The sequence below is a fragment of the Neofelis nebulosa genome, chromosome 12 (assembly GCF_028018385.1).
Source record: "Neofelis nebulosa isolate mNeoNeb1 chromosome 12, mNeoNeb1.pri, whole genome shotgun sequence".
In the NCBI taxonomy this organism is placed as follows: Eukaryota; Metazoa; Chordata; class Mammalia; order Carnivora; family Felidae; genus Neofelis; species Neofelis nebulosa.
In genome coordinates this window covers 65,910,618-65,937,289 of record NC_080793.1, presented here as the reverse complement: position 1 = coordinate 65,937,289, position 26,672 = coordinate 65,910,618, and the positions used below count along the sequence as shown (strand labels likewise).

General features: G+C 40.6%; 1 protein-coding gene across 5 annotated transcripts in view; it reads right to left on the bottom strand.

Annotated features, from left to right (window-relative positions):
- Nucleotides 1-23,461: 23,461 nt before the first annotated feature.
- The window catches only part of PTCH1 (patched 1), a 71,733-nt gene continuing 68,522 nt past the window's right edge, over nt 23,462-26,672 (bottom strand). For all 5 annotated transcript variants that reach the window (XM_058695495.1, XM_058695493.1, XM_058695494.1 and 2 more), the window contains one exon: nt 23,462-26,411. The gene's annotated coding sequence lies outside the window, so the exon portion shown is untranslated. The remainder of the gene's footprint in view (nt 26,412-26,672) is intronic.

Sequence of the window (26,672 nt, the reverse complement as noted above, 5' to 3'; positions counted from 1 at the left end):
CAGATAAGAGAAAAAAATTATCAGTCTGTCATATATTAAAACAAACACTCAACTATATGCTGTTTAAGAGAGACACATATAAAGAATGGAAAAACATATACCATACAAGTATTAACCAAAGAAAGCTGGTGTAGCTTTATGAATATTAGATAAAATGGACTTTGAGGCAAAGGGCACTCTGAGAGATGAGGAGCCAGTTCCTAATGATACAGACTAGACTTATAAGAATAATAATTTTAAATTTATAAATGCTTAATAGTATAGACTCAATATATTTAACTAAAATTTAGCAACTGAAATAAGAAATGTACACACTCATAATCATGGGAGGAAATTTAAAAACATATCTCTCAGCAGATGGAAAAAAATCACCCTATAGAATATTTGAGCAAAGGGCTGTCTCAGTCAGTAGAACATGCAACTCTTGATTCCAGGGTTGTAAGTTTGAGCCCCAAGATGGGTGTAAAGATTACTTAAAAGTAAAATCTTAAAAAAATAAGATTTGAGCATGATCAACAAACTCAACCTAAATTATATATGGAATCTGTCCCCAGCAACTGCAGAGTACACAGTCTTTTTCAAGCAAATTTGAGACATACAAAAATTGACAATCTAGTAGGGCATAAAAACAAGTCTCAATAAATTTTACAGAGGAATATTCTTTGACCACAATGAAATTATGTTGGAGATTGGTCACTTAAAGTTAAATCAATAATTAAAAGAAATAATTTCTAGGGGCACCTGGGTGGCTCAGTTGGTTGAGTGTCTGACTTCGGCTCAGGTCATGATCTTGCAGTCTGTGAGTTCCAGCTCCGAGTTGGGCTCTGTGCTGACAACTCAGAGCCTGGAGCCTGATTGGGATTCTGTGTCTCCCTCTCTCTCTGCCCCTCCCCCACTCATGCTCTGTCTCACACTGTCAAAAATAAATAAACATTAAAAAAATTAAAAAAAAAAGAAAGAATTTCTCTTTGGTTGGAAATGATGATAAAGACTCCTAAATGTATTGAGTCAAATAAGAAACAACAGTGGAAATTAGGAAGTATGTAAGCTGAACAAAATAATACATATTAAAACATAGGGAATGTAAAACATATTAAAATAGAAAAAAGTCTAAAAAAACAACTGAAGTACATTCTCAAGAAGTTGAAAAAGAACAGTGAAGTAAACATGAAGAGGCTTGCATGAAGAAAGACATAAATATAGGAGCAGAAGTTAGTGAAATGCAAAATAGACATATAAAATGAGGATCAATAAGATCAAAAGTTGGTTTTTTAAAAAGATTGATAATTTACAAATCCCTGGCATGACTGCTTAAGAAAAAAAGACAGAAGGCATAAATAACAAAAATCAGGAATTTTATGAAGAGACATCTATCTCTACAGATGCTGTAGACATGAAAAAGATTATAGGGGTGCCGGGGGGCCCAGGTGGTTAAGCATCAACTCTTGACTTCAGCTCAGATTGTGATCTCACAGTGATGTGATCGAGCCTCATGTGGAGCCCTGTGTCAGGCTCTGTGTTGGGAGCCTGCTTAAGATTCTCTCTCTCCCTCTCCCTCTGCCCCTCCCCTGCTCTTGTGTGTTTGTGCTCTCTCTCTCTCTCATTCTCAAAAATAAATAAATAAATAAATAAATAAATAAGATTATAAAAGAATATTATGAACAACTCTACATTAATACATTGAAAACTACAAGGTAGAAATGTTTCTAGAAAATGTATAACATTAATTTTGATATTAAAAAAATAGAAAAAAATTGACTGTTCTAAAATAGTGCTGTCCAAGAGAAATATAACATGAGCCAGAGAATGTGAGCTATCTGTGTAATTTGAAATTTTCTAGTAGTCACACTTAAAAAAGTAAAAAGAAACAGGTGTGATTAATTTTAATAATGTAATTTATTTAATCCATATATTCAAAATATTACCATTTCAACATGTAATCAATATAACAATTATTAACAAATGTTTTTCATTCTTCTTTGGTACCAAGTCTTTTGTACTTAAGTGTATTTTAGACTTAAAGCACATCTCAATTTGAACTAGACACGTTTCAAAGGCTACCGTTCTTTTTCTTAATGTTTATTATTTTTGAGAGAGAGACAGACAGAGAGAGAGAGAAACAGAGAGCAAGCAGGGAAGGGGCAGAGAGAGAGGGAGACACAGAATCCGAAGTAGGCTCCAGGCTCTGAGCTGTCAGCACAAAGCCTGACGCGGGCTGAACTCACAGACCACGATCATGACCTGAGCTGTAGTAGGTCGCCTAACCCACTAAGCCACCAAGGTGCCCCAAGGGCTACTGTATTTAAGTGCAGATTTAGATCAAGGTTAGATACGCTACTCTACCATATATCATAAATTTATTTTTTTAGTGGTGTAATTATGACAGTGTAAACTTTGTGCAGAGCTAGACAAATATACCTATGGTTGTTTTATTAATAATCAGGAAATGCAAATTAATATCACTCTGGGTAATACTACTTACCCATCAGATTTCTAGAAATGGAAACTTCTGATAATATTAAATGTTGGTAAGAAAATGGAGCAATGTTTTATTTAATTGCCTGGGAGGCAGTTATTTACATGATCAATTTATTTTTTTAACTGTTTATTAATATGGAAGCAACACGGAAGAAAATAGAAAATAGAGATAAACAAAAACCAAAAACAAACCAAAATCTTATTTCTACTACCTAGAGATCACCACTGTGGCGTGTGTGTGTGTGTGTGTGTGTATGTGCGTGTGTGTGTTGGAGGGAAGGGGAGATAGGCTTGCTTTTCAAAAGCCTCAGGGATGCAGTGAATAGTCTGGTGTATTGAAAATATTAAAACTGTCAATAAGGCTGGGAAGGTCTTAAATTAAATCTTTACATTCATCAAGAAGGGTTATCTGAGGGGCGCCTGGGTGGCGCAGTCGGTTAAGCGTCCGACTTCAGCCAGGTCACGATCTCGCGGTCCGTGAGTTCGAGCCCCGCGTCAGGCTCTGGGCTGATGGCTCGGAGCCTGGAGCCTGTTTCCGCTTCTGTGCCTCCCTCTCTCTCTGCCCCTCCCCCGTTCATGCTCTGTCTCTCTCTGTCCCAAAAATAAATAAAAAACGTTGAAAAAAAAAAAAATTAAAAAAAAAATATTGAAAAAATACTAAAAGCATGCAGAATATAAAAATTTCTCCAACTGTATAATTTTGGTATATTTCCTTGCAATTTTTAGTGTGTGTGCATTTAGTGTGTGTGCATTTAGTGTGTGTGCATTTGTGCAGTTTTGAACAAAGCAATACACATGCACTAAAAAAAAATTAGAAAATGTGGAGAAGTATAAAAAAATAATCCATAATCTCAAAAGCCAGTGGACCCCTTCCAGCTTTAATCATTTTGCTTCTTTATAAACTTTTTAATACAACTCAAGCAAGGGAGCTTTGTAGCTGTACATTTAAGATGAGGGGTATTGAAGCATTTCTCCACTTCAATGAAACTAGGAAATCGAATGGGGTCTACTTCACCCAGTCAGTGAAGGAAGCTGGAGCTGCATAATAAGACCCTGCAGTGGCATGTATAATTAAGGGGCTCTGTTGGTAAATGTATGATGAGCAAGAAAAATTACAAGATTGAAGGAGTTGAGCATGATGGATTGCTTCAGAGCAAGCTGCTTACCGAGAGTGGCCTATATCATGTGCAAGACAATCTCTGCAAAGAAAAGCACATTGTTGAAGATCCAAAGGAGATGTATATATACATTTAAAAATCCCTTGGATGGACATCTGATTTGTGTTGCCCTCTTTCAGTTTCAGGATTTCCATCTTTTTATTCAAGTCCTTGAATGCTATATAGATACAGTAAGTGCCCACAGTTGAAATAGAAATTGGAGGCAGAAAGGCAGCAAGGAACTGAGTGTCCAGCTATCTTGGGTTAGAGCCTATGTCAGAGTCACTTCCTCTTCCTATAGTCCTTAGAACCGTTCCTGAGCTTGTGCTCAGAATATGTTTGTTGATGGACTGAATGAATGAATGAGTGAATTAGTGTGCGAGCACATTGAGTTGTAGGCTGTGCTATAGATTGTTTGGTGTAGCCTATGTGTTTTGCTGAGTCACTGATTTTATGACTGTGTGGCACTCACTCAAAAACAAAAAAACTTTTTAAAACATAAAGTCAACAAATCAACAACTTTACTCATGGATCCGTGCACACAGACTTTTTTTTTTTTTTACAGAGATTGTAAACACAAAGATGGATAAATCTTCATGTGTGGAACACGTTGCGATGAGATTAAATAACAAATGAACATTAAATGCATTTGTGAATACTGAGAGCCATGGGAACATTGAACAGCTTGTAATTGAAGACTTACCTTACTCCATTGTACACCAAAATTAAAAATAGCGCTTTTTAAAAAATGTTTATTTTTGTGTGTGAGAGAGAGAGAGTGCATGCATGTGCATGTACATGCGGGGGGAGGAGGAGAGAGAGAGAATTTGAAGCAGGCTCTGTATTGTCAGCGCAGAGCCCCATGTGGAGCTTGAACCCATGAACCTTGAGATCATGACCTGAGCCGAAATCAAGAGTCTGACGCTCAACTGACTGAACCACCCAGGCGCCCCCAAAATAGTTGTAAATTACTATTATTTTGACATATTTCACTCTCTCCCCTTCTATTAGTGCCATCAAAGGTCAAGCATTTCTGCCTACTTGGTACACATTGGGATCAGGCTGACATGAGCAGCTGGATGAGACTTGATCTGAAGTTTTGGTTGGATCAATTTTCAAGTCCCACTGACCCAGAATTGTAGGGATGATTCCACCACTCACATTCTACCTGATTATTAAAATCATGGTCTACTTACTGGGACACACAGACTTAGTCTAAGGGGCCAAACTCACTTGAAGTGAGGTAAAGTGAAAAACTCACATTTTATATCAACATGACTTTGAAAGAGTCAATGAATTTGGTAATGAAAACTCAAGCCCAACGAGTCTTCATGTCTGAGAGGTAATGATGGCTGCCTGAATCCAAATCTCTCTTTCTATCCTTATACATCTATTTCCCAAAACATAAAATTACTAAGAAGTGCAAATAAAACCATGCATGACCCACTCTCTCAGCATTACTAACACACAGAGAATTCCTTGACCTTCAAATTACATGTAAACAAAGAAATAAATACCAAGTTCCGGGATACTCCCACCACTGCTGTGGTGGTTAGAAAGAAGAAGACTTAAGTGACCCATAAAAAATAAGAGAGGGAAAAAATTCAGTTGAAGCATAGGCAAAATCACTCCAGAGGAGTCCAACAGTAAGTGTCAAAATACTGAACACATGTCTGGGACTTCATAATTCAAAGCACTAGCTATAGCAGAGGAACTTAAGATAAGCAGCACCAGAAGTGGCATCATTGAAGAAACATTGCTGCTTCCATGGAAAAAATCAAACAGAAAAATGAGAATTGTGCCTGAAGATGTTGCCAAGAAGGACAAGAAGGAAATGAGAGGGGAAGTTAAAGATCACGCAAAAATAAAAGAGAAACAAGATGTTCAGGAGATATAATGGCTCACAAAGACTGACAGCATCTCTTCCCAAGTCTGTGTTCAGCAACATCCCTTTGGTAGTTTGAAATCCACCATGGAGGGAGGACATGCACCACAGAAACTGGCAACTGTTAGAATTCAGACTATTTCTCCCACTGGAGATCTGGTTGTTAAACATTTATCACTACACTATTGCACCAATCAGTTCTCCACCCCACCCCACCACCACCACAACTGTCAATATCATCTATTAAAGAAGATACACTTTAGTAAACTGGAATAAAATAACTGCCCCCAAGTAGTTAGAAATTGAAAAAAATCAAGAAGACTTCCTATGAGACAGTTAGTTATAAAAAGAAAACAGAGCATGTTAATCATCACATTTGAGCTAATGAAAATTCTTCTCACAAAAACTATTCACAAAGCAGAAGAAAACTTAACACTACTCTCTAAGCTGAATTAAGCATCCTAAAGCAAATACACGTACATGGAGATAGATTTTTAAATTTTATTTATTTATTTATTTATTTATTTATTTATTTGAGGGAGAGAAAGAGAGAATGTGAACAGGGGAGGGGCAGAGGGTAGAGGGAGAGAGAGAATCCCAAGCAGGCTCCACACCCATAGCAGAGCCCAACATGAGGCTCAGTCTCACAACTGTGAGATCATGACCTGAGCTAAAGTCAAGAGTCAGAAGCTTAACTGACTGAGCCACCCGGGTGCCCTGGAGATAGATTTTTTTAAATCCTCGAATCATAAAATTAAAGAAAAAAAAAACCCCTAAGAATAGAAATGGTTGTAAAACAAGAAGGGCAACATGAATTAATTGAAAGATACTGAAGAAAAAAATGCAATTATTGGGAAATTAAGGACAAATTACAAAAAAAAAGAATAAATTACAATCCCAGTGGAAAATAAATTTCAGTGGAAACTTATTAAGGAATATCAAAAAGGAATAGACAATCAAGAGAATTCAAATGAGATAAAGAGGTTAAAAAGACCTGAGACAAAGTGGCTAAAATGGAAGGCAGATAACAAAGGTCCAATGCATGGATAATGTGGTCTCTGAAGAAACAAACAAAACATTGTAATGGAACTAGTATTTAAATTTATCATCCAAGACAATTTTCTGGAAATAAAAGAACATTTCAGTCTACATATACAACCACAGTGTAACTTTGAAAACTGATATAATTATCTCCAAGACATATCTTAGTAAAACCATTAGACTTTAAGACAACAAAAGAAAGAAACAAACAAAAACAAAAACTGAAGACATCCTCAGAGCCTCTGGGCAAAAAGATCCAATTACTTACAGGTTAGAAAATCAGGCAGGGTATTGGCTTCTCATGAGCCACATACGAAGTAAGGCAATAGTGAAACAGCATTTTCATGACGCTCAAGGACAGAAAATGCTAGTCAAAGATTTTATACTCACCTAGACTATCCAAACTGGAATAAATACTGTTGCATATGCCCTTCCTGAAGAGTATAGCAGAGAATGAACTTCATCCAACTAAGTGGTAACAGAGGAAACTTAAGCCAAATAACCAATGATGAACACTTAATATAGTTAATTGTAGATCTGGGAGTAAATTAGAGAGCAAATATGGGTGGAAAGCATAAATATTATATGTTCTGACAAAGTAGAAAGAAAACAACTAAAAATGCAAGGAGACAGGTCAAAGAGGGGGAAAGCAGCATAAAATCGTTATGTATGGTGGTGAGCAGGAGTAAGAAGATACCACTGAGGAGTCACATAATAAGAGAATAAGCAAAAAAAAATGGAGTTAGGGAAACTATAAAATGTATAACTACAAAGGTAATAACTAGAATAAAAAATTCTTTGGGGCACCTGGCTGGATCTGTCAGTAGAGCATGGAACTCTCAGTCGTGAGTTCAAGCCCCACATTGCGCATAGAGCCGACTTAAAAAAAAAGGTTAGAACAAAAATTCTTAAATACCAAAAAACCTTTAAAATTAATATAGATCATAGACTTAATAGAGAAAGAAGCATAGCAAATACAACTTTAAAAATATGACAAAGTTGAGACCAAACATAGGTCATCTTGTTAAATGTGAATAGGTTTAACTTGTCTATATATGAAAATATCTTCAAATTGGCTTATATAACAAAACCCAACTCCATGCTGTGATCAAAAGACACACCTAGGGGCTCCTGGGTGGCTCAGTTGGGTGTCTGACTCTTGAGACAAAAGACCTAAAACACAGTGAACCAAAAAGAGTAAAAATACAGAGATGGACAAAGATTTACCAGGCTAATGGAAACAATAAGAATTCAAGGATCATCACTATGATTTAAAACAAAGTAGAATTTAAGCCAAAAAACATTAAGCAAGATAAAGAAAGACACAATAAATTTAAAACCATAATTCACAGAGGAATGGAACCTGTATTAGAGGGGAAAATGCTAGGAAGAATTGGGATCACTGTCAAAATTGGAATATGGACTGTAGTTTAGATTAAAAGTGTAATATCAAAGTCAAACCTCCTAAATAAAAGAATAGACTTGCTCTTAGGAAATGTACACAAAATTATTAAGCAAGGGTACATGACATATACAACTTACTCGTGACTAGTTAAAAAATAAGTAGTGAATTTGGGAAAAGGGCAAATGAGAGGTCTTTGTATTATTCTTGCAACTTTTTTTTAAAATTTGAAATCACTTTTTTAAAAAAGACAAATTGTATGCATTGGTTAAAATTCATCAAAAGGTCCACTTAAGATGTATTCATTCCTCCGTATGTAAATTTTATCTAAAAAATTCCACAAACCATAAACAAATACTGAATTCTAATTAATAGGTGCACACTGAAGTGCTTATGGGTAAAGAATACCAATGTCAGCAACTTCAGAATCTTATAGAATAAGATGGCCTGATGGACATGTGAGAGGGATGGATGGGTAATTTCATACATGATAAAAGCAGATGGAACAGAGGCATTTGGGTGGCTCAGTTAAGTGTCTGACTCTTGATTTTGGCTCAGGTCATGATCTCACCATGTCACTGTGGGTTGTGAGATAGAGCCCTGTGTGGAGCCCAGCGTCTGACTCCGCACTGGGCTTGGAGCCTCCTTGAGATTCTCTTTTCCTCTCCCTCTCTCTCTTAAAAAAAAAAAAAAAGCAAATACAGCAAAATTTTCATTATAGAATATAGATCGTGGGTATCTGATTCTTTCAACTTTGTTTTTCTATATGTTTGAACATGTTCATAATAAAAGGAAGGAAGAAAAGTAAGTCAGTAGTTTGATGTTGTGTAGACTTTATTAATAACTAGATGGCTGACTAGATCTTCCACTTTCCAGCACTTTCTCTTTTTACTTGGCCCCTGTTAGCTTCTACCATCCCATTCTGTCACATAAAATCTTGGAAACACTAGGAATGAAACCACCACCTGTCTCTCACCTGGGTCCTGCCACTTTGTGGATGGGCAAGTTATTCACCTACAGAACTGGCCTTCACAAATCTAGCTCTGTTTTCCTTTTTCTCTAGCTTGAAATAAATTAGGCCAAAGTTCTTCATACTTTGAAATTGCTTCCTTTAACACACACACACACACACACACACACACACCTGTCTTCGCCTGGGTGAGGCAAAGCTAGTTCTTACTGCATGGAAGTCTGGTTCTGGTTTATTTTTTAGGGAAAGAAAAAAGGCCATTAAAATTTTCTCTGATGGTTGAGTCAGTCCTTGCAGGGGGAGGGGAGAGACAGAGCCAAGGGTAGAAATTTCCTGGTAAGTAAAACCCCACTTAAAAATTTTCCCTTTCTTTCTTTTTGTTTTTCCTTTTTTCTCTCTTGAAGCGGCTCTCCCTGGAGTCAAAGCATTTTGCAAAAACAAACCACTCCAAAGCTTTTAAGTCCAGGGAAAGCTCAAGCAAAGTTAATTAACATGAAAGTTCTCACAAAAGTTAATTAACATGAAGGGACTCACAAAAGCTGTCTGTTGGCATCTGCTCGCCTCCCATGTGCTGCGGTCCCTTTGTCTGATGGCAGACCCCAGCCCGGCCCTGCCTCACAGCATCTCCCAGGGGCCAGGCTGCCTTCGTTTCTTCCAGAGCATGTCTGTGGTCATCACGAAGTTCTAGGAGGCTCCTTGCTTCCATGATGATCCATGGGTGCTTGTGAGCAATCCCTGAAGAAAGCTAGTTTTCAAAATGCTAGTTTGAAAGGGGAAAAGAGGAAAGATGGGTGGGTGGGGGAGAGGGACAGAAGAGGGAAAACAAGGGAGGAAGGAAAATAATAAAGTCTCTCTTCATAACATGAAAGCTGTTTTTTGCAGAGTAATTAAGACATACAGATTCACACGAAACATAAAATCACCTGAAACAATGATACACTGAAGTGACATAACAGAAGAAACAATGAATAAGGCAACACATTAAGTAATGACATAATAATTATTAAATAATATTACATTAATATCAAGAAATAATATTGAAAACTATTTGTAAGAATCACATCATGAAAACGTACTCTCTCTCTGACTTTGCCTCTGCTGTCAAGATAATTTTTTTCAGAAAAAGGATTATAATGTACATACTTTTTTGTAATCTTTTTTATTTAAAAAATTTTTTAATGTTTATTTTATTATTTTTGAGAGAGAGAGAGAGAGAGAAAGTGTGAGTGGGGGAGGGGCAAAGTGCAAGAGGGACACCCAGAATCTGAAACAGGCTCCAGGCTCTGAGCTGTCAGCACAGAGCCCCACGCAAGGCTTGAACTCAGGAATGGTGAGATCATGACCTGAGCTGAAGTCCGGCGCTTAACCAACTGAGTCACCCAGGCGCCCCTATAATCTCCTTTTTTTTTTTTAAGTTTATTTGTTGTTTATTTTCAGAGAGCGGCGGGGGGGGGGGGGGTGGGGGGCAGCTGGCAGGGACAGGGAGAAAGGGGGAGAGAGAGAGAATCCCAAGCAGACTCCACACTGTCAGCACAGAGTCCGATGAGGGGCTCAAACTCAGGATCATGACCTGAGCCAAAGTCAGGTCTTAACCAACCGAGTCACTCAGGCGCCCCAGTAATCTGCTTTTTAACTGACCATGAACTTTTTCCAGTGTCAGTAAACATATAATCTCTTCAGACCCACAAGGATTTTTCTGATCTTACAGAAAATCAACTTGTTCCAAATAAATATGTACATAGGTCTTGCTGTGTGACTTATCAGTCCTCATATGTATACAGCCAAATTATATACGTGTGGTATTTACTGAACAAGCCACATGAAGCAAGGTTATTTCCCTTAAACAAAGACTTACTGTGGAGATGCCTCCCCAGAAAGAAGTTGTACAATTGTGCCAGAAAAATCTCTTTGCTTAGATTTATGGAGTTATGTATCATTTACCTAGAACTTTGATATTGGGGATATTTGCCAGGAATGCTGATTTGGTTCTCTCTAGAGACCTTAAAATGTCTATTTCTGAATTCCTCATGGCTACAAAGGAACTAAATTTCATACTGACCCATGTGTAAATCTTTCCTCATTCATGAACTGCCCACCTAGCTAGCCTAGGTGTGTTCACTGGGATTTATTCAGGAGTTTTGGGGTGCAGGAGTGATATGACCAGGACACAAATAGAAGATCCAAGAAGACCTGATTCTCCTTACACTGTTGCCAGAAGGGTTTTTGTTTGTTTGTTTGTTTCCCAAATGCTTCTTCTCATTCCAAGTATCACTAAGACCACTAGGTTTAATTGCCCAGTGACCCCTTTGCTAGCTTCCTTAAACAGAAGATTTTGGAGTGACTGGCTCAGGAAGAGAGGGTTCCACATAATCGCAGCCTCCACCCAGTGCCTGAGGCCATGTGAGCAGGTAGAAACACAGTGGGTTGTTTTTATTTGCTCCTGGATAGGTGGTTTCAGAGAAGTCTGCAGCCAATGACAATAATGAAAACTGTCTATAATAGGTGAATGCAAGTTTAGATAGTAAAGACCAGGAATATCTCTAGACAAGGCCCAGAAAAAAAGTCCCAAATCTGAAAAGGGAGGAAAGACCATTCTGGATCACGGGAAGTGTACTGTGGGGGTTAAGAGCCTGTCATGGATACTGGCTTTGCTCTCTAATGGCTGGAGGACCTTGTATATTATTGTGGTGGATTGATGCCTAACATCCATCTTACATCTCAGAGGTGAGGAACTGAAAGCATTTCCCAGGCCCCCTCGCAGCCAGGAGTTAGGATCTGATTTAGTCTCACCCATCTGGTGCAAAGAAGACAGAAAGCAGAAGTGAGTCTGGGGACATATTTGTGTTGCTTCTGGTGTTTCTCCTGGGCAGCATGGTTGTGGCGGCTTCAGTCAAGAGCTGTCAAGAACTGGCCGGTTTCACTGGTGGCTTCTTGATCTTATTTAAAACCTTTTTTTTTTTTTTTTTTTAAGTTTGTGTGTTTATTTTGTGAGAGAGATCATGTGCAGGAGGGGCAGAGAGAGAGAGGGAGAGAGAATTCCAAGCAGGCTCTGCACAGTCATATGTGGGGAGGAGCCAGATGCGGGCTCACACTCATGAACCTGTGAGAACATGACCTGAGCAGAAATCAAGAATTGGATGCTTACCAACTGAGCCACCCAGGTGCCCCAGCTTCTTGATCCTAAAAGAGGCAGAAACCCTCTTGGTAGTCTGCCTCTGTGGCTTTGGCAGTGCTTCTCAGAACACAGCTCCCAGTTTTTTTCTCCAGCCTTTTAAGTAATTGTTCCTATTCTCAATCATTTGTTACCTTGTAGGAAATCTCTTTTGGCTTAAACCAGTAAGAATGGATTCTGTTCTTCATAATGGAGACAACAGAGTTCCTTAACCTTTCTGTGGTGACTTCTGATGTGTCTCCTTGTAAAGGCTCAACTACAGTCCCCAGCATTCTCTTTCATTAGTTTCTGCTTGGGTTATTCTTCTTTGATAATTGGGGGGTTGGAAAGGAAGCAGTGGCCTTTTTGTAACATGCACGCACCTTCTCTTACTATTTAATGAAACACTAACGTGGGTGCGGCTGTGAAGGAATATTACAGCTGTGATTACAATGCCTAATCGATCACCTTTAAATTGATTAAAAAGGAGATTATCATGAGTGGGCCTGACCCATCAGTTGCAAGGCCTTCCACAGAAGGTACAGGCTTTCCTTGAGTTTAGAGATTCTCTTCAGCTTGTGCCTCTGGGGTTCCAGCTTGATCACTATCTTCCCTTCCTGTCCTCCCTAAGGAGGACCTTGGACTTGCTTAGCCAGTCCCCACAACCGCATAAGCCAATTTCTTGTAGTAAATCCGGCTGTGTCTCTACCTATCTAACTACCCATCTATCATCTATCTGTCACATCTTTTATTGGCTCTGCCTCTCTTGTTGGACCCTAACTGACAGACTCTCTGAGCCTTAGTATAATTAATTGCGTGATTGGACTTACGGTTTCACACTAGGCTGCCTCTAAGGGTTACCTAAGAGAGGGAATGTAAAGCCCAGCACCTGGCAAATATGTCAGCTCTATTTTGGACACCCTCTCTACTCCCATCTGATCTGATCATTTATTCATAGGGTGCCAATAGCTCTGCCAGATCGGTGACCTCAAAAACCAGTCCTGCCTCCGGCAGAAATACCAAAATGACCCTGCCAGTTCACAATGACCCTTCATGCTTCTGAATTTCTAGGTTCTGCTTACCTCTTCCCAAAGTTTAACCTGACCTGCCATTTAGTATCCTTTCTCATCTGATACACAGTATCATGCATCATTTACTCCCTCCCAGTTCCCACAGAGGAACTTAAAAAGATTAGGGCATCTACTGGATAGATTGACTCCAACTCCAGATTCTATCATAAGCAGCATAATACTCTTTGCAAGTAAAATATGTACATTATTAGGATCAAAGGACCTGTTCTATTCTTCTTTTACTCATCCCACCCCCAAGAACAGGTGGTGACAGGAAAGGGTGGGGATACAGCTAAATTCATGGCTACCCTGTGACCAAATGGGGTTATCTCTTTAGGACTGAAGATTTGGAATCTCAGAGGTTGTCATTCCTTGGGATGGTCATTTGTTTGGTTTTATTATTATCATGCATTTTTGGATGGGAAACACTCCCAATCTTCCTGTAAATGTCTCCTCAAATGATTAAACAAACAGATATCCCGCATGACCCAGCAGTACCCAGGAGAAATGAAAAAAGATGTCCATACAAAAATTGGTACATGAATATTTTTAGGAGATAATGAATAGGATGCAAATGTCCATCAGCTGGCTGATGATAAAAACAAACAAACAAACAAACAAACAAACAAACATGGTATAGCCATGCAGTGGAATCTTATTTGACCATAAAAAGGAGTGAAGATTACTAATACCCAGAGGAACCTTGAAAACACTACGCTAAGTGAAAGAAGCCAGCCACAAAAGACCACATGCTATATGATTCCATTCATATGAAATGTTCAAAACAGAGCAGACAATACATTAATGGTTACTCAGGGCTGAGGGAAGGCTCTAGAGGAGTCACAGCTAGAAGGAGGCAAAAATGTGCTAAAGTTGGCCATGGTGATGGTTGTGCAACTCTGTGAATACACTAAAAACCATTGACTTGTACACTTTAAATGAGCGAATTGGATGGTATGTGAATTCTATCCCAATAAAGCTATTAAATGAAAACAGAGTAGAAAGGAAATTTATGCAGAAAGCATACTCTTGTTTCTGACGACTTTTATGTTTTAGTCAGCCAATACACATGCTTCAACTACACTTGTCTTATGCCCAGATTCCAGATTCTTTCCTTAATTTAACTGCTCATCAACTGATTAACCCCCACCCAACTCGTCTGCCATCACCTTAAGTTCCTTGCCCACAAATGATCACAGCCTGGCACAGAGGGAATATTTGTATTTGCTATTAGTATGACTATCTTGGAATTTGCAGCACTGCCTGAATCTGCTACCTCTTTAACTGCTCCTCATTTCTCCCTTCATAGTTTCCTTTTCTTCTCCTTTCTCCCTAAATGGGGAACTCCTCAGTCTCCATCCTCCTCCCTTTCCACCTCCAATCTCTCTTGGCAGGTGCTTGTCAACTCTGCTTTCTATTCCAGTGCTCCCTAGATAGATGTCAGTCTGGACCTCTGGGAACATCTCCTTAAATGTTTAAACAGAGGTTTAAACCAGTTCAAAACTGCCTCCACCCTCTCCCAGATGCATCAACTCCTCCTCCCTCCCTCATTTCAACTGCAGGCATTCCTGTCCTCACAGCTGCGCACTAGGGCAGGAAACCTGGATGTCATGAATGCTGGGCTGCTCCTTCCGCACCCAGATTCAGCACTCTTCCCCAGCTGTGGGGTTGTTGGTGGCTGATGGCTCGGCTCAGTCTCTCTTTGGGAGTTGCACTTGGTGGAAGAAAGACACCTGGCCCAATATTATGCCCCTTTTCTGGAGGCAGCCTATATCCAGTGACTGGTCAATGTGAGAGTGTAGAGCTCTGGCCTCCTTGCTATAATTTGATCCAACTCTGAAGGGCCATCTCAGTCCCCATAGGACCAGCTGTGTGGCAGTTCGACTTCTCCCTCTGCTCAGTGTTGCTTCTTTCACTGTCTCCAGTGAACATTCCCCCCCACCCCCCGCCCCCCACACATGTCCTTCTCAGAGTCTGCTTCTCATGGAATCCAACCTGCAACAATGTCAATCACGTTTGGCTTCCTCAATCTCTTCTCTTAGTGACAATCCCAAGTCACTGTCCTGTGAATCTGTGGCTCCCTTCATCAAGCCCAATGCCATGCTAAGTTTAGGTCATTCAGGACAAAAAACCCTGCCTCCAGTTGGCCAGACCACAAAGCCTTTCAGAACTGAAAATGTTGAGCTTTAGGTACAGCTTGATCCAGGGTTCAAATGATGGAAGCAGTTTTGACTTCATCCCCTTATTTCCTTGACTGTGCCTTCTTCCACTGTACTGGCTCCTTTCTCAGAAACGCAGTCTTCCACACCACTCACAAGACAGGTGCATGTTTCCCATTGGGTAGCACATCTTCTCAAAGCACATCTACTCTTACAAGTTTCAGATGAAGTCTCACAACATCTAACAGATCCTAATTGGTTCCTGCTCCCGTCCTTGAACCAACCACTGTGGCCAAGTAATTATGCACGTATTGGATAGTCTGAGTCAATGATAAACCCTGGACCTTGGACAACTGTACCTGCAGTGAGTAGGCTGAGGGTCGGGAAAGGGATGGTTCCTCCAGATGAAAATTGGGTTATGGGAACCCAACGAGTAAATGGATGGTGGGAGACACAAACAATGGATTGCTGCTGTAATTCCATTTTACAGCCACTGCAATAGCTTCCTATGCTTTTCCTCCTTCAAGGTTCTATTTCTGTACCTCTCACCCATCCTTCAGAGCTTTGAAACACAGGCACAATCAGGTAACTGTTTAACAGTTTTCCAGAGGGCAAACAGATAAGGTCATTATCTGTAGGCTAGCTTTTAAGGTCACTTTCTTCCCATGTGTCCTACATGGGCCCTTCCTAAACCTTTGGGAGCTTAAGAATCACCTGGAAAGGGGCGCCTGTCTGGCTTAGTTGAAAGAGCACACCCATTGATCTCAGAGTTGTGAGTTCAAGCCCCAAGTTGGGTATAGAGATTACTTAAAGAAATACAACTTTAAAATAAAAAAGAAAGAAAGAAAGAAAGAAAGAAAGAAAGAAAGAAAGAAAGAAAGAAAGAAGAAAGAAAGAAAAAGAAAGAAAGGATCACCTGGACAGCTTCTTAAAACTGATTCCTGGGTCTCCAACCCAAAGATTATGATTTAGTGGAGCTTGGGGTGGGGGTGGGGGTTTGCTGTGAGTTTACATTTCCAGCAATTTCCCAGGTCATGTTGAAGCCACTAGTCCTAGGACAACACTCTGAGAACCATAGCTCATGGACGACATCTGCTCCAACAAAATGGACCTCTCATTTTTCAGACACACCCTCAATTTCTTATCTTCTGGGACTTAGCTCAGCCTGTTTCTTTTATTGATAATGTCATTCCCGCAGTCTCTACCTACTGAAATCCTATCTCTCAAGGGCAAATTTGAATGCCATCTCCTTCATGACATCTTTCCTGATCTATTCATCCCTTGGGTCCCATTTTGCTTGATTTATTCCTTTTTTAAAAATGATGTATCATATTATATATTATATTTGGTTGTATATCTCTCTTCGTTTATCTAACATATTTCATTCTAAAATTAAAAAAAAAACCATTTGTTTCCTTTTTTTGTTTTTTTTTAAAGTTTATTTATTTAAGTAATATCTACACCCAGCATGGAGCTCAAACTTGTGACCCCAAGATCAAGAGCCATATGCATGCTCTACTGACTGAGCCAGCCAGGCACTCCACCTTTTTTTGTTTTATTTTGAATAATTATAGGAAGGTTTGCATGAAAACATATGAGAAAATAAATACACACACACACGCACACACACGCACAAGTCAACTTTGGGACAATCAGGGGGCTCTAGTATGAATTGGGTATTCTGTGACTTAAAGGAATTATTGGTAATTCTGTTTGGTGTAATAATAGCAGGGTGGTTAGTTTGCCAGAGAAGGAGAGAGGGAGGGGGTTGGGTAAAACTGGTGGGGTGGGAGGTATGGGCTTTCAGTTATGGAATGAATAAGTCACATGGATGAAAGGTACAGCATAGGGAATAGAGTCAGTGGTATTGTAATACAGTTGTATGGTGACAGACGGTAGCTAGCAAGTAGTGAGCATAGCATAATATATACAGTTGTCAAATCACTGTTTTGTACACCTGAAATTGATGTAACGTTGCGTGTCAACTACACTTCAATAATAAAAAAAATCCTTCTTGGTTAGAGATACGTAATGAAGTATCTGTAGGTGAAATGGGATGATGTCTGGGATTTGTGTTAAAGTACTCCAGTAAACAATGAGAAACTGGAGGAGGACAGACAAAACGGAACTGGGGAAATGTTGCCAGTTGTTGGAACTGGATACATGGGGGTTCATTATCCTATGCTATTATTTGTGTACTTGACATTTCCTGTAATAAAAAGTACACTAAAACAAAACAAAAATGCACGTATATGTGTCATTATATTTATATATATTCGTAGGGAAATAGAAATAGAGTCTAAGGTTCTTTGTATCAGGGACTGTGGCCCTGTTACTCTTTTTATCCTACCCAGAATCTGGAATGGTGCCTGAATCTAGATAGGGTACTAGGCTCAGTCACTAGTCGTGGCAAGAATGCACAGTAGAGGCAAAAAGTAGCAATGGAAAGAGTTCCCACTGGTCATACTTAAGCCTGGAGGCTCAGAAATCCATTACTTGCATTACAATTTCTAGCAAGTCTCGTAACCCCATAGGGACTTAGTTTTCTCATCCATAAAATGGGAGTAATTATAGTAGGTACTTTGTAGGGTTCATTCTCTTAACAAATACTGTACTTGCATGGTTCTAGCCTTCAGGGATACAGTAGGAAACACCAGAGCCAAACATCCCTGTCCTCAAAGAGCTAACATTCTATTAAGGTAAGAAAGACAATAAACAGATAAGTTGGCAAAATATAGAGGATATTAGGAAATAATGGTGTGGAGAAAATTAGGCACAAGAGGGAGAGAGGTGTGCTGGGGGGGAGGTGCGGAGTGTATTTGCAGTTTTAAAGTGGATGGCAGGGACCCCCTGAGAAGGTGACATTTCAAAAAAGACTGAATTCGATGAGGGACTGAGCCTGTGTCTGTCTGGGAGACAAAATGTCCAGTCCTGGTGGGATGAAGAGTAAGTGCAAATGTCCTGAAGCAAAATAGTGCCTGGCCTGTTTGAGGAATAGCAAGGATTGACATCATTGTCTGTACAGTGGTCAGAGTGGACACCTGATTTGATATGGAGGCATTATATTCTAAATCAGGAGTGGCAAGCTTTTTCTAAATGGCCACATAGGAAATATTTTAGGCTTCATAGGCTCTATGGTCTCCGTGACAACTGCTTAGCTCTGCCACTGTGGCATGAAAGTAGCCATAGACAATACAAAAGTGAATGAACATGTCTGTGTTCCAATAAAACTTTACTTACAAAGACAAGTGACAGTCTGCATTTGGCCTATAGGCTGTAGTTGGCCTACACTACATCTCTCACTCTAAGATTTTGGAAAGTAAAAGGAAGAGGAAACAACGAACACATACAACAAAGGAACTGTTCTTTTATTCTCTGTCTTCTCTCTTGGTTTCAGATTCACCACTATTCTCAAGAAATTACTTTGGTGTGGGTGAGGGACTCCTATCATGGCCTCGACTCCTCAGATGATGCTTCTGACTCAGGCTTTGCCTCTGTCTTCTCTTTCTTTCTTTTTTTTTTTTAAATGTTTATTTATTTTTGAGAGAGAGAGAGAGAGAGAGAGAGAGAGAACAAGCTAGGGAGGGGCGGACAGAGAGGGAGACACGGAATCCGAAGCAGGCTCCAGGCTCTGTCAGCATGGAGCCCGATGCAGGGCTCAAACTCAGGAACCGTGAGATGACTGAACCACCCAGGCGCCCCTCTGTCTTCTCTTTCTTAACTCACCACAGTCATTCCTCATGTCTCTGTGGCTTCATTCCCTCCTCAGCTCCCTGCTTTATCTCTTCCTTCTCTATTTCCCCTATTTCATTGTGCACTCGGAGTCTCTGTCGATGTCATGTGTATCGGGTTTGTTCGGTGAAATAACCAATGGCCTGACACATGCCGAGCAAGAATACCAGTATTACTGCTCCCCAGGCTGGGCCTCCATCAGTAGCAACTATCTGTACTCTATCCAGACTTCTCTTGGCGTTGCTGTTGAAAGTCTGACTTGACCAAGTAAGGGAGAGAAGACAAGCCTTCTCAGGGGAGAGAGGACAAGAGAGAGGGGAGGAAATTCGGAAGGGGTCAAAGTTGGCAGGTCGGGACTTGTTACATGTGTGGGTGTGTTTGGGCTAGCGTGTGCAGGCATGATGTGTGTTTTGTAGTCCCAGGTGGATGCGGGCTATGTCCTGAGCAGTGGAAGAATAGGTCATAAATCCAGCCATCCTCCCTTACTTACACTTTGAAAATCCCACCCTAATTGTGTGTGCCTTATGATTACGAGCCATTAGAGACCATTAGTAAATGAACTATGAGATTTCAATCATGAAACGCAAACTCTCTTGTGAAATGCAAACCTAGCTTCACATATTAATTGCTTCTAATTAAGGAGGAACATTTTAGCCAATTAGCTTTTGGAATTTAAGTGTAATCAGAAGGATAATTCAGAGATTTGCTAATTGCTTCGTCCATTGCAGCTATCTGCCTTCAGTGCAGACATACACTCTCTGAGCACAGGATCGGGCACACACATGGGAGCCGAGGTGTCCAGAAGCTCTTCTGCTGTAGTAGTTGTGTAGCAGTCACCCATACCTTTGAAAATAACACGTAAAACAAATGGCTGGGAAATGAAGGCAATGGGAGAGGATAAGAACATCAGACCGCACCAGATCTAGGGCCGAAGCCTGACTTGACTACTGAAGGCATTGGCTAATGTTAAGAATGTCCTATCACTTCTCCAGATTTGTCCAGTCCCAGAGGGTAAGGACTCCTATGGCTTTAGCCTTCCATGATCCATGACAAATTGTCATGATTCATGATAACCTTCCATGATTCCACGTAAGGTGGGAGCTGAATAAAAAAAGAAAAAGCATCCATCGGATGAAAGGGCCAGGTGTGTTCATTGACGCTTTGGTCACAATGGAAGTATTATGGGCTGGCAAGTGCCCTTGCAGCCCGTGGACGTTTTGAAGAAGATCTTCGTATTTCGGTGTTCTATTCCTCTCTTTTGTCATGCCCCTTCCTCATTTTGACGGTCTTTTCCTAGTTTGGGCGGCACTTTGGCCTTTTCCACGGTATTGGCCTCACTCTGGACATCTGGCCGCGTGCCCTCTGATAGATAGCTGTTTTCTCTCCCAGTGCGAAGCAGAGGGCCTCCTGCCTTTCTCCATTCCTGCCTCATCTTGCTTCTCCTCTTGCTGCAAAAGAGGCTCTCACCAGGCTACCCACTGCTGCTGCTGATTGAAATTTGTAATTACAAAGATTATTCTTTTGGCATCTTAGTGTGGGCTTCAGGCTGCAATCCTCCTATAATAATAACTCACCAGTCAGAACTTGCTCATCAATTTCCCCTCCATCTACATGATTTTTCTCTTTATAAAAATAAAACCGGTTCTTACCCCCCACCCCCTTTTCCACGAGAACACAAGCTGTTGTCCACTGTGTACAAAGATGGTACTATTGACAGAGGTATTTTCTGGGCTTGCTTTAGTGTGAACTCTTATTTTGGCTTTTTTTTTTTTTTCCCTTTTTGCCCTCATCGATAACTTACATCACACTCCTATGCCCTCAGTCTTGAGTTCTGTAAATAGGAAGCAGATGAATGAAGAGAACACACTCCAGGAAAAAGGAATGTAAAGGGGTTTGGTCGACTTTGAGAAAGATATGGCTGTGGTTGCCTCTTCTAGATTACACTGCTTCCTAGGCAGTGGGGGTGGGGGGGGTGGGGGGTGTCTCATTGTCAGGGCACAGGCTCCGTCTCAGTTGAAAAGCTTGTTCTCTTTGCCCCAAGAAAAGAAATTCCTAAAGAGTTGGTGGGAATCAATGATAAGAAACACCCTGCCATGTAGAACGCCCATGCTTTGGCCAGGCCAAACTTAATTTGGGTCATCTCTACTGATCAGTTCCTCATGGAACAGAGACCCCTGGGTCCCTCCATTTTCCTGAGGTCTACCGAGTTCCTAACACACCGGAATGTCCCTTCAAGACCCCTGTAATGGCAGTTGTTGTAATTTCCCGGCAGGGAACTGAGGCAGAAAATGGCATCCAACAGGCTCTGATGTGAACGATTAAACAGATTCATGTTCTAGGCGTGTTCTCATTAGGTGCAACCTTCATTAAAAGTAATTAAAACTTGGCAAATATTCTTTTTGGATGATTAATAGGCCATCTCCTCTTCTCCTTTTGGGAGGTCAGATGCCAGTTACCAAAAATGAAACACCTGCCTTTACATCAACGTGGCTGCTGCCCGAAATTTAGCAGCATGCAGCATTCCCAAAGCTGTTAAATATGCCCATCGTGCCAAAAATAATGGGGCCTTATGTTTACCTAAGTCCTGAATAAATATGGTGGATTTTGGGACACAAATCTGATTAAAAACTTCTCCCTAGGCCAACATGAAAAACTAAATTAGCTTACTTAGTTAGGTATATGTAATTTTAAAAGAATATAAAATTGGATGGTAATGAATGGTCATTTGGTGGTATAAAACATGTCTAAAAGAAAGCGTCTCTCAATTTGAATTCCAATTAATGCAATTAATATTTTCCATGCCAGTTTTAGGGAGTACCAACTCCTCATGACTTTTGAATGAACCAAATGAGCATTATGTATGAAATTTACCACTGAAGGGCTTTAGGAACAGATTGCTGATTAGACCCATGGTAGGAAGATGAGGTTATAAGATAGAAAACCCTGCTTAACACTTTATGACTTTTTTTTTTTTTTTTAAGATAAAGCATCTATCAAGGAAGACGTTATATTACCCAAGCATCTTATTCAGTGTAGGGTCCACAGAGGTTCCAATTCTTTCAGTTGACTCTTACTGTCCCCTCTGGGCCAGACCTCATCACAACCATCACAGCTTTTGACCTTCAGATGTCTGTAAAGGATATGCGTTTAGTTTATATACGGATGAGGAAAAAGAAGCTCCAGGGTTTCAAGAGAATTGCCCAAGTCAGAGTTGGTCACCTGTACGTAACCCTCTCAGCAGGAAGGGTGGATGAGGGTCTGAGGCCTACACCCTCCACTGAGGTTCTGCCCCACAGCAGTAGTAGAGCACCAAAAAGGAATTCCTCTCTCTGGCCTCCCAGACACAAATGCAGTTGACAGGTCTCCTCCACTGTTTCCCAGGGATGAACATGCGTTTTTGCGGAAAGACCACCCAGAGGAGTTGGGATGTCTATGCTGTTTTCAGATCTGGCCTGCATTGGCTGTGTAGCCTGAGTCGAATAATAGAACCATGGTCACATTCAGCTGGAAGGAATTTAGGGATTGCCTCTGCTCGTTCATCAGAACTATGGACAGCTGGTTAAAGCACAATTCCCGGCCTCACTCCCAGGACTCAGTAGGTCTGGGGTGGCAGTGAAAGTTCTGCTTTTCTAGAAAACTTCCAAGACACCCCAATGCTGCTGATCCATGAGCCCCACTTGAGTATCATCGGCCTAGGACGACCCTATCTTAAAATGGATCGGCAAACTCTTTCCCAAGGGCCACTCGGTAAATTATTTTAGGCTTTGTAGGCTGTACACTTGTCACAACTACTCAACTCTGCTACTGTAGCTGGAAAGAGGCCATAGGCAGACAATCTGTATGTCAATGGGTGTGTCTGTCTTCTAATAAATTTTTACAAAAACAGGAGGAAGCCCATGGACTGCAGTTTGCCGACCTCTCACCATGTGTTTGTAACAGTTTGGGTCTTGAGTTCTTCCCCACCGCTCTTTGCTTTCAGATCGCTACGATATTCCTGGTCTTATTTTTCTCCATGGCTCTAGTAAAGATGGGATGTAATCATATAAACATTCAGAAGAAAACATTCTAGATCAGGTTCAATCAGTCCCGTATCGTCAGCCCTCCTATTTAAGTATGGCACCTCCATTTATTTTAATAGTCATCAAATTTATCTTTATAAATGTTCCCTCTAATTATTAGGCATCACAAAGATGTTAAGTGATGAGGAGGGGATCACTTTGAATGGTAATTGAGGAGCTTTCTCGGTGTCAGAAAATAAAAACCTAGAACTTTTCATATATCAACAATGCCTCCATGAGGTAGAACAGGAAAGGATTCTTTAGCAATGTTACTAAGACAAATCAACAAAGTTTATGATGGTCTGATGTGCTACCTACATAAAACACTGTAATAAAAAACATTCTATGAACAAAGACATAACCAACAAGTTATATTATTTTTTATTCATGTTAGAATTTCTATCAGTGTTTGAACATTAATATTTAGAGAGTTTGTACATTTTTGCCTTCCAAGGTTTAAAATGAGAACCACACTAGGTCACAAATGGTAACTAATACACAATTGCATGAATATTTACTCCATCTCACTCTCTTAACACTGTTAAGCATTTTCTTTTCCTTGCTGTACTTTACAATGAAAAGCGTGCCCCACTCATGTCTCAGCAAAGTTCCAGACATCATGGATTCATCACATATAAATTCTTTAAAAATATACTTCTGTCAAAAGACTTGATGACTACTATGTACACTACAAAAATAAATTTTCATATAAATAAATTATATGGCATACTTTTATCTTTGTAATTGAAATGACACAAACCCATTTCTGCCAAAATTGGCAGACAATGAGACCCAGTTTGAATATTTATTTCCTTTAAACTCCTTACACTAAAACCTACCATGAGTCTTTAATGAAGATGTTATATACTCTGAACTATTTAACATTAGTAAGCACTCTATACAAATAAAAATTCTGTTCAAAAGTAAAACATAGCTGTAATAGTGTTTCCAATAGAAATAAAATCCCTGCATTTTTTGTTATAAACTGGCATGACAAATACTGTAGGAAAACATTCTTATGATACAAAATTATAAATATCAGCAAAGATTTAAAAAAAATTAAAACATCCAAATGAACAAACAAGACAGACAAAATAAAACTATTTTAAAGAAAGAGAGAGAAAGAAAGAGAGAGAGAGAGAGAGAGAGAGAGAGAGAGAGAGAGAGAGAGAGAAATTCTAGTTGCCTGCCAGCCCCCGAGTTCTCCCTTTGCCAATGTGACTATGGGAGAAAGTTCTACACTGTGCAGAAAGCAGGGCTGTGCAAACTGTCATGTGCCACACAAGCTGGGCTCAGGAAAGGAGCGAGGAGGGCATGCCACGAGCCAGAGGGAAGCAGACCTCAGAATTTTGCATCATCTCTCTCCTGAACGCAGGACCTAAGTTTTCTGAGCAGAGCTGGCTATTAGGTGGACAGACAGTGTGGCTGACAGAGGCACCAAACAGTAGACGTGGGCCCGTCGGGGCCCCTGGCACATTAACACACACACCTGGCGGCCACAGGTGGCTTACAATTAGTATCTTACAGTTTTGTGGCAAGTTTTAGGGTCTGAGGTCACTATACTGCTCGGTACTACTGGGAGCCCATTGACTTTTGACTGAGATTTTCCGTGTAAAACAGGAGGGCACAATGGAAGCTGCCATTTTTGTGCTCCTACAGTAGCTTAGTCCGGGTATCCACTGCTTCCCCGACAGTTGCTGGTTTCTGGCTAAGAGCTGAGGAAGACCAAACCTCAAAGCAAGACAACAGAATCGATACAGAAGCAAATCTTTAAAAATAATGCCTGGTTGATAGATCTGCCTCCATATACATTCTTCAGTGGGGTGTATGCAATTAACATCTCCCTGCTCTTCGATCAATGTCACATTGAAAGAACACTAATAAGGTTGAGAGGAGGGACACAGTTTATTTAAGAAGCGTGTACTCATAATGTTAACATTAACGCACTGAGAAGGATCCTTCTGAAGCTCTCATCCTGTAGAACTTCCAACTCCATACCACCACACTGGATGCTCACTACTTATTTTTAAAGAAGATACAAAGAGATCTAGAAAGCCCCACCAACTGTGCAATTTAGGAAGAGGGGAGTTTAAATTGTAGGAACTCAAAACATCACCTCCAGGTTTATTGTGGACCCAGAATCAACAGGTTTTTCCACTCATAGCAGGATCATTGTCTCCAAAAGATTTCCAATCTGCTCTTGAACGTTTGAGGGTGTGTGGGCGTGTGTGTGTGTGTGTGTGTGTGTGTGTGTGTGTGTGTGTGTGTCACGAGAGGTACAACGATGCTGCCTACTCTAGAGTAACATTCATGGCTCAGGTGAGGCTCACCACTAAGCACGTTCTAGAACTCTTTAACACCAATGAAGATGAACAGATGTTAGCTCTAAACCCTGAGGTTCCAACGTCCACCACAATGACCCACACAGCGGAGCCCATCTCCTCTGAGGCATGAACTAGGAGTGTCTGGATAGCAGCCAATGATCGTAAGAGACGCCCTGTACCTGAAGCAAGTCGGGCAGAGGGATAAGGCGACATTCAGGGCTAGCTTTCCACCAGCACCAAGCAATAAAGATATCCTGACTCTTCCAGCCTAACTAGGGCGGAGCCCACGAAGGGTTACAGACAGTAAAAAGAAACAAAAAAAGAAAAAAAATATCACAGTACAGTACATTGGGAAACCACACACGTGTTCACACGCACAGCCAAACAGAATCGCATCCAACTACACCTGGAAAAGCCACCGGGGTTAACGTACTTTCTTCATATCTGCTCATTAAACAACAAAATTATCACGCATAGCGTGTTTGAAAGTTAACAGTAACATTTCATACTACCACAGGGTTGTGATATGCAAATTTAAAATATTTTAAACAGAAACCTTTACAAAATAATCCTATTTCATAAGCAATATTTGCATAGAATTATACAGGTAAATTATACAATATTTAAGCAGCAACAACATATGCTGAAATTTAAGACTAAGTTAAGCTTGGTTGTGGCACAGAGACCAATGTACAAATCAGGAGGGGCCCCGCTGTGGCCTCCGCACCGCCCACTCGGGGGGTAGGAGTGGAGAGAGCCCAGATCGCACTACTTTACATCGGTTCCTTCGTATATTACATATGTGTACACCTCTTAAATATTTATAGAACTATTTCACAAAATAATACAGTCGGTTACAGTAACACTGAACTGCTCTCCCGGTGCGCACATCTGTATAACTCTTAGCAGTTCTCTTCAAGCAGTTCGGGGGGGGTTGGGGGGGGCTTCCAATCTTTGGCCTCTTTGCTTCAGATTTTACTCACCCTTTGAAAGAAAAAAAAGGAAGTCAAACTAAGCAATGGGTATATGAGTCTGTATATTCAGAAAGCACAGAAGTAGGCAAACTGCTCAGTGGTATTAGAACTCAGGCTGGGGGTGCTGGGTGGAGGGCATGAGAGGCTGATCTGGGGCCTGGCGACATGGATGTGTTCACTGTGTAACCAACGCATCGAGCTGTATGTGTGGCATACATACCTGTGGCGGGGCTTTATAAAGCCTGAAAACCAGGTGAAAGGTGCAGCTGTT